Source organism: Sipha flava, unplaced genomic scaffold (genome assembly GCF_003268045.1).
Source record: "Sipha flava isolate LNK unplaced genomic scaffold, YSA_version1 72_pilon_pilon, whole genome shotgun sequence".
Lineage (NCBI taxonomy): Eukaryota > Metazoa > Arthropoda > Insecta > Hemiptera > Aphididae > Sipha > Sipha flava.
This window is the reverse complement of record NW_020273612.1, coordinates 3,958-11,143: the sequence shown is the minus strand read 5'-3', so window position 1 is coordinate 11,143 and position 7,186 is coordinate 3,958.

Sequence of the window (7,186 nt, the reverse complement as noted above, 5' to 3'; positions counted from 1 at the left end):
TGCTCTGACCTACGTGCACGAATATGAACGGTGTTTAATTTATCACGTTCACATGTAATCCAAAATGGCCGGAGATTACATTTCTGTTATTGCCTAGCCAAAACACAATACATCGTCCGACAAAAATTGAAGTCTTTAATAAATTTGATCATAAAATTACATATATTCGGTCTCATACGTTGTTGGATGTATTCCGTTGAATGGTAAAAGCGGGGATTATCTTATGCCCACATTTTTGTTTGATTAATCAACAAAATACGTCTTGAAGAAATCGACAGTATAATTTCTACAGAGATTCCAGATCCGTCTACTGATCAAATATTGTTTGTTATTGTTACAGCAAACATGATTCATGGCCCATGCGGAAATCTGAATCGTTCATCGCCTTGTATGGTGGATGGAAAATACATTAAAAGTTTTCCGAAAAATTTCACTAACGATACGATCACAAATGTTGACTGATATCCAATATATCGTTGAAGAAATCCCGATAATGGCGGACAGTCATTTGTTAAAAATATCAACAACATAGACATTGACGTTGGGTCAATAACCGTTGGGTGGTCCCATATTCGCTTTTGCTAAGCAAAACATTTAATGCTCATATTAATGTTGAATTCTGTAGTTCAGTAAAGATCATCAAATACATTTGCAAGTACGTGAATAAAGGCAGTGATATGGCTGTATTTTTAGTTGAAAATACGAATGTGAATGCTCCTCCGGTGAATAACAACGATGAAATGGATTCTATTTCTAATATTCTTATTAACATATTTTCAATGACTCTCTGTTACTCTGTGAACATTTGATCAGTGGACGTATCTGGAATCTCCGTAGAAATTATACTGTCGATTTCTTTAGGATGTATTTTGTCGAAGCAAAAAAAAACTAGCAAAATATTCTCTAGAAATAATTTATGAGACAAAAAAATGTTTGTCGGGTTAGCTAGTAATATCATAGTATCTCAAGCTATAGTATATTTTATATTAATATAGTTAAGTCATAGCCTTATTGGTTCTTCATAGTATGGATAAAGGGTACATTGTATACACCGTCATACCTTTATGGCTCTATCTAAATACTTGTAAATATTTGCGCATCGTATAATAGCCCCCCCCCCCCTGGAGTCGCCCCTGGACGGAAGAGTCAAGGTTTGCCACTGCCGTATACGTGTTTGCGCGGTACAATTATAAGTGCACGTTTAAGCACGTTGTTATTGTTGTTACATTAAATACGTCTCCGATACGTCGCGACAGTGGATTCGATTCGATAACACACGATCGGCGCTCCTGTATATTAACGACGATGCGAGTTCGAACGGTTCGCGTCATGCGGCTGTCGTTTTTTCAGAACGTCACGACTTCTGTGTAAAACTTACTACGTAACTGACCTGCTGCTAATGGTTCCATGGGCGTATTTTAAGGGGGACGAAGGGGAGATCGCCCCCCTGAATCCGTTTTTGAGGAATTGATTATATGTGGGGTACATATTTTTGAAATTTTTTTAATGTGGATCATTTTATAAGGCTATCAGATTACGTGTGGCTGTGAATACTGAATTGGGCTTTTTGTCTTGGTGAAAAATCAAATAAAACACAAGCGTCACTTTCAAATTACAGACAGGTGTTAAAAAAGAACTACACACAAGTCGATTCTAAGTGGATCCAGCATTAGATTAAAAAATAAAAAAAAACCACAGATATTAAGGATTCACATGATTTAAATAAAAAATTTGTATCGTCACCTCCCTAGAAGTAAGTTAGTTATAAATACGCCCCTGAATGGTTTCATAATAAATTGAATTCAATGAACAAATAATCCCCAAGTTAAGGAAAAAAACTAAAATTTAAAATAATATTATACTGTTTGATTGTATACTGTAAATGCACGGCGGACTTATATTACAACTGCTGCAGCATGCTGTAACTAAATCGATTTAAGCCACAACATGTGCGTGAAATCGGTTTCCAATACAGCACGAACTCCTTTATTGATGTACATAATAATTTAATTTGGTCGAATCCAATAAATGCTATTTTTGCCAGCTTTCGATGTCATTTGCTCCACTGTGCGTCGGTGAAATTGTTTCGTTACGTTTTTTGTTTTTTATCCGAACGGATCGCGACGTATTCCGTCCGTTTCCGGCGTCGTTTACGCAGCACGGCCAATGGAATCCAAACGGTATACTACAATTCGCCGTGGTAATATCGGGCAGATGTAAACTCCGATATAAGTATCTTTTTTTACAGTAAACTCCGGCGAAAAAAAAAAAATAAACAAGTAAAATCGGATTTGTGTAAACTCCGCCACTGAAAAAAATCAGGTAAAATTGAGTCCATGCAAACTCTACTAGTGAAGAAAATAGTAATAGTATAAAATTAATATGATATATTATTTAAAAAAAATTATACCTAATATAATATATTATGATATCGTTTACATTAAATATTTTAATCACAGTAAAAAAAAAAAAAAAATCATAATAAATAATCGTAATACCTAATAATCCAAAAATACATAATTATAATCATGTATGTAAACTAAAATTATATGATACAATTTGTAAATATTCTAAATCTTGTGTTACTCTAATAGTGTACCTATTTATAGCATCCTGTAACAATGTAATTTTTTTTTTATTTCGAATTTTTTAGCTTATTTATTTGAGTTATGCCATTTAGTTTTATATAAGTATGGGTGTGAAATTCGGTAAGAACTTTACTAAAAATATGAACATTCTGTTGACTTTTATAAAACGAATTTCTTAGATGACTACGAAAGGATTAACAGGCATAACACACAAAAAAAAAAAAAGAACCGGTGGAGTTTACATTAGATCTTTTATTACCTTATTATCTTAACCGATATTCTGGCGGGAGTAACGTCCCGTAGAAAAGGTATACACGAATTGCGTCCCAAAAAATTCATGTATTTTAATTAAGGGTTTTTAAACCACTAACAAAAATAAATAATAATAATAATGTTAATTCAAACGTGCCATTAACATACACTGTTTTAATTTTAATTAGAAATTCTAAATTTGATTTACATGTAAACATTACTATGCCATTAATAGAATCATTTAAAAACAAAAAAGTTTCATTTTCGTTTGTAATACTATTTGTCGATTTATAACTGCTTCAGAGTGCATCGTGGTTGTGGTCAGTATCGCTTACGTTAAGTAAAATATCATCATTTTCGTTAATTTTTAAATATGCTGTACACGTTTCAACGGTTCATTTCCAACGTTGAATATTTTTAGCCAAATATTTATGAAAACAGAACTTATATTTGTCAATGATTTTCAAATGTTTTTGTTTTTCACTAATCATTTTTTGCACTTCCATCTTAAAACTAAACAGTTATCACACCTCACGTAGTATACGAAACACCACGGAGAACCCCTGAAACGAAATAAAACTCTATTCCCCAATAAATATATTTTTTTTTTGTTTTTCAATCCGAAAATTGGTTTTTAACAAATGATTTACAATAAACGGTTTCTCCATTTTTCTCTATCATTCGCCATATTCTTAAGTTCCCATTATCTGCCATCTACTCTTTATAATGTTTATCAATGTTTGTTTATCATCTATTGTCCTCAGAATGTCTTCATTTGATCTTCTATCAGTCCAGCTTATTCTCTGCATCTTTATCCAACACCACATTTCCAAAGCTTCTAACATATCTTTTTCTTTCTTATTAATTGTCCAGATCTCACTTCCGTATAATGCCACACTCAAGACCTATATTTTTATGAGCCGTTTCTTTGTTACTATATTCATATTTTTTGATGTTAGTATTTTTCTCTTTTTAAGGAATGTATTCTTTGCTTGACCTATCCTGCTTCTAATTTCTTTGGTTGATTTCTCGTTGTCTGTTATGATGCTGCCTAAGTATTTGAAATAGTCTACTTGGATAATTTCTTTGTTTTCTAATGTTATATCTATAGTTGGTATGTTTTTCTTGTAGCATACTGGGCTTTGGTCTTAGCTGCATTTATTATCAGACTATATTCTTTGAACATAGTATTCATTACATTTAACGCTGCTTGTAAGTCTTCCTCAGATGTTGCAAGAACGACGATATCATCAGCGAAGTGAAGCATTGTTATAAGTACCCCTCCTATTTTCACTTCAATTTTTAAAATAACAAAAATTTAGTTTTCGGTTTATTTTTGGTTCTTAAAAAATAAAAAATTAATTTCAAGTTTGGTATTATACTAATGTGAGAAAAATTTGGTTCTGTTTCGATTCTTTTAAACAATAACTAGTGTTAATTAGCATCAATTATGGTGGTTAATACCAATTTTCAACCAGATATCCTACCATCACATAAGTGAACTTAGGACTAATTAAGTAAAAGTGTACTCATCACGTCCACGACTACCCTGTTTCAAATATCGTTTCATGTTTTTTTTTTTAGTTTAAACATTGATTTGTGAATTACCACTTGTTATATCATTATTCAATATTTAAATTTTTAAATATACACTTCTATATATTTTTAAAGTTAGAGATTTGCGGTCAGTAGTTTCAGTAGTTAGTACATTATCAGGTCTGTTCCATTTTCATAGGATTTTAATCCGATTACTTTACCTCATGGATATACAATAATTATAAATATGTGCTTTACTTTATAATAATCTGTGATTATTAAAATATTTTAGAATAATTAATAGTAATTCTAACAGTTAAAAATCTTTTAATATTAATTGATTATTTATCCATAAAATAAAAATATATAAAAAATATTAATATTTAAGATAAGAAAACTTTTGAAAAGTAAACATTTTATATAATACGGTGATAAATTATTTTAATATTGTTACTTATAAAAAGACCTGTAAATATTTGATGATATCTACCTAATCATAAAATATACATCATAATGAATAACAATAAATCGTGTTTAGTGTTTACCGCTCAGACATGCTGTACATCTGATAACGTTAGTCACAATCATATATGCTTACAAAAAAGTTATTTACAGACATAATTTTAGAATTTCTCGTTATTATGAGAACTAGAAAACCCATAAATATTAATATGTACTAAAACTCTGTAAGTACTTCCATGATTATTTTTGAATATTATTAATCCCTATAATTATAATAATAATAATAATAATAATTGATCTATGTATTTGTTTAGTTCTTATTACCTATTAATGACAGATATAAATTAAAATAATACTGAAATTAACCGTAATAGACCTTTACAAAAAATTATCGGTTTCGGTGAGTTCCCGATTTTTAAATAAATGCAAATAAAGGTTTCGGTGGGGTTCCGGTTTTAAAATTAATTTGAATTAGGTTAGGGTTTCGGTGAGGTTCCGGTTCCCAATATTCAAAGGGTTCCGGTTCCAAAACCGGTTCTTTTAGGTATGGTTCCAGTCCCAGCTCTCTAGTTAATATTTCTTCTGCAGACTGGACAATAGATTCTTTTATGTAACGCCATCCATGCTCTATATTATTATAATCATTTATTTTCGGCTTACATTTGATTTCAAGTTTTTCTTTGCATTTTTTTTCGAATAGTTTTCTTATTTCTGGTTGTTTTAGTTGACACAAATTCCATTTATGCCCTTTATTTTTTGGTTTTCTAACTTCTTGAATTTCAATACAGACTTGATTATTACCAGGTTGTGGTTATTGTCAATATCAGCTCCTGGGTAGGTTTACTCGATTTTATCTGATTTTTGAATCTATTCTTTATCAGGATATAGTCTAATTGATATCTGTTAATATCACCTTGCATTTTATATGTATAGTGTCTTTTTTTGTGATTCATGAATAAAGTATTGGTTATAACTAAATCATGTTGTCTTCAGAATTCGACAAGACCTCTTCCATTCCTTGTTCCGAGTCCGTATTTACCAACTTCTCTGCCGTCTGTATTTTCACCCACAATTGCATTCAAATCCCCCATAAAAATTAAATTTTCTTTACTATTTGTATGATTAATGAGTTTTTCTATATTTTCGTAGATCTCTTCTAATTCTTCATCGTTCACTTATGTTGTGGGCATATACTCGTATGCTTGTATTATTGTGATGTTATTAGGAGCAGATTTTAATTTGATCAATTTATCATCGTAAGCTATGTGACTTCTTTCACATTGTGCCCATTTTTTATTCAGAATAATGCCAAATTCATTTCTTCCATTATTACTACCGGAGTAGATGACTCTGTAGTCTCTCGATATAAAGTCACCTTGACCATTCCATCTCATTTCACTTATCCCTAAAATATCAATTTTGAGACGTTTCATTTCAATCTTAAGATTTTTAGTTTCCCTGTTTGAAACAGGGTTTTGACATTCCATGTTCCTATCATACTACTAGGATTTTATTTGGTGACGACCAAGGTACAAGGTTCCTTGTTTGGCCTCCTGTCGGGAATAACCTATCCGATAAGGTCGTTTCCATACATTAATATCATTTATTGTGCTGATCATCTGTTAATTGACTAAGGAGATTAATGTGGTGGTTTCTTCTTGCCTTCCACATCGTAGTGTAGTAGCCGTGTTCATGATCTCAATGCACGCCTACTACTTCTACCTGGCTATAGCTGTATCTGCTTATGAAGCATCTACCTATAGCCAGTACTGAAGGCGACTGCTGTTCACCTTCAAGTCCATTTTTGTCGCCTCTTACGACAGGCATGGACTATCGTGGGTGTATTCTGTTTCCCACCCACAGGGGTATCAAATATATACTGAGTGTATATATATTCGTGTATACCTTTTTTACGGGATGCAACTAAGGTGCCCCCATTCTGGCGGAGCTTACAATCGCCCATAATATCGATGGGATATTTTTGTTCTGGTCTGATACATTGCAACACACCAACCGCTAACGAATGGGGCCGTATTGAAACGATATACCATTGTATAACCATAAACGCGATACTCGTTGTAGATTAGCAACGATCGTGTATTATTTTCTGAACACGGTCGGATCGATGCCTATACAATGCCCGTCGCAACGTCCGATAATTATTCGATTAAACGTGTTCGAATATTCCACGGGCTTCGCGTGTCGAACGGGTGAAAACCGAGTTGACGAGTTTTTCCGATGCTCGTTCTCGAGTGGTTTTTTTTTTTTTTGATTAAGTATCGATAACCGGTGATATTTTTAGATGTTTAGAACAATCGCTGGTTTCGGTAGACATAAAAATTACGAAC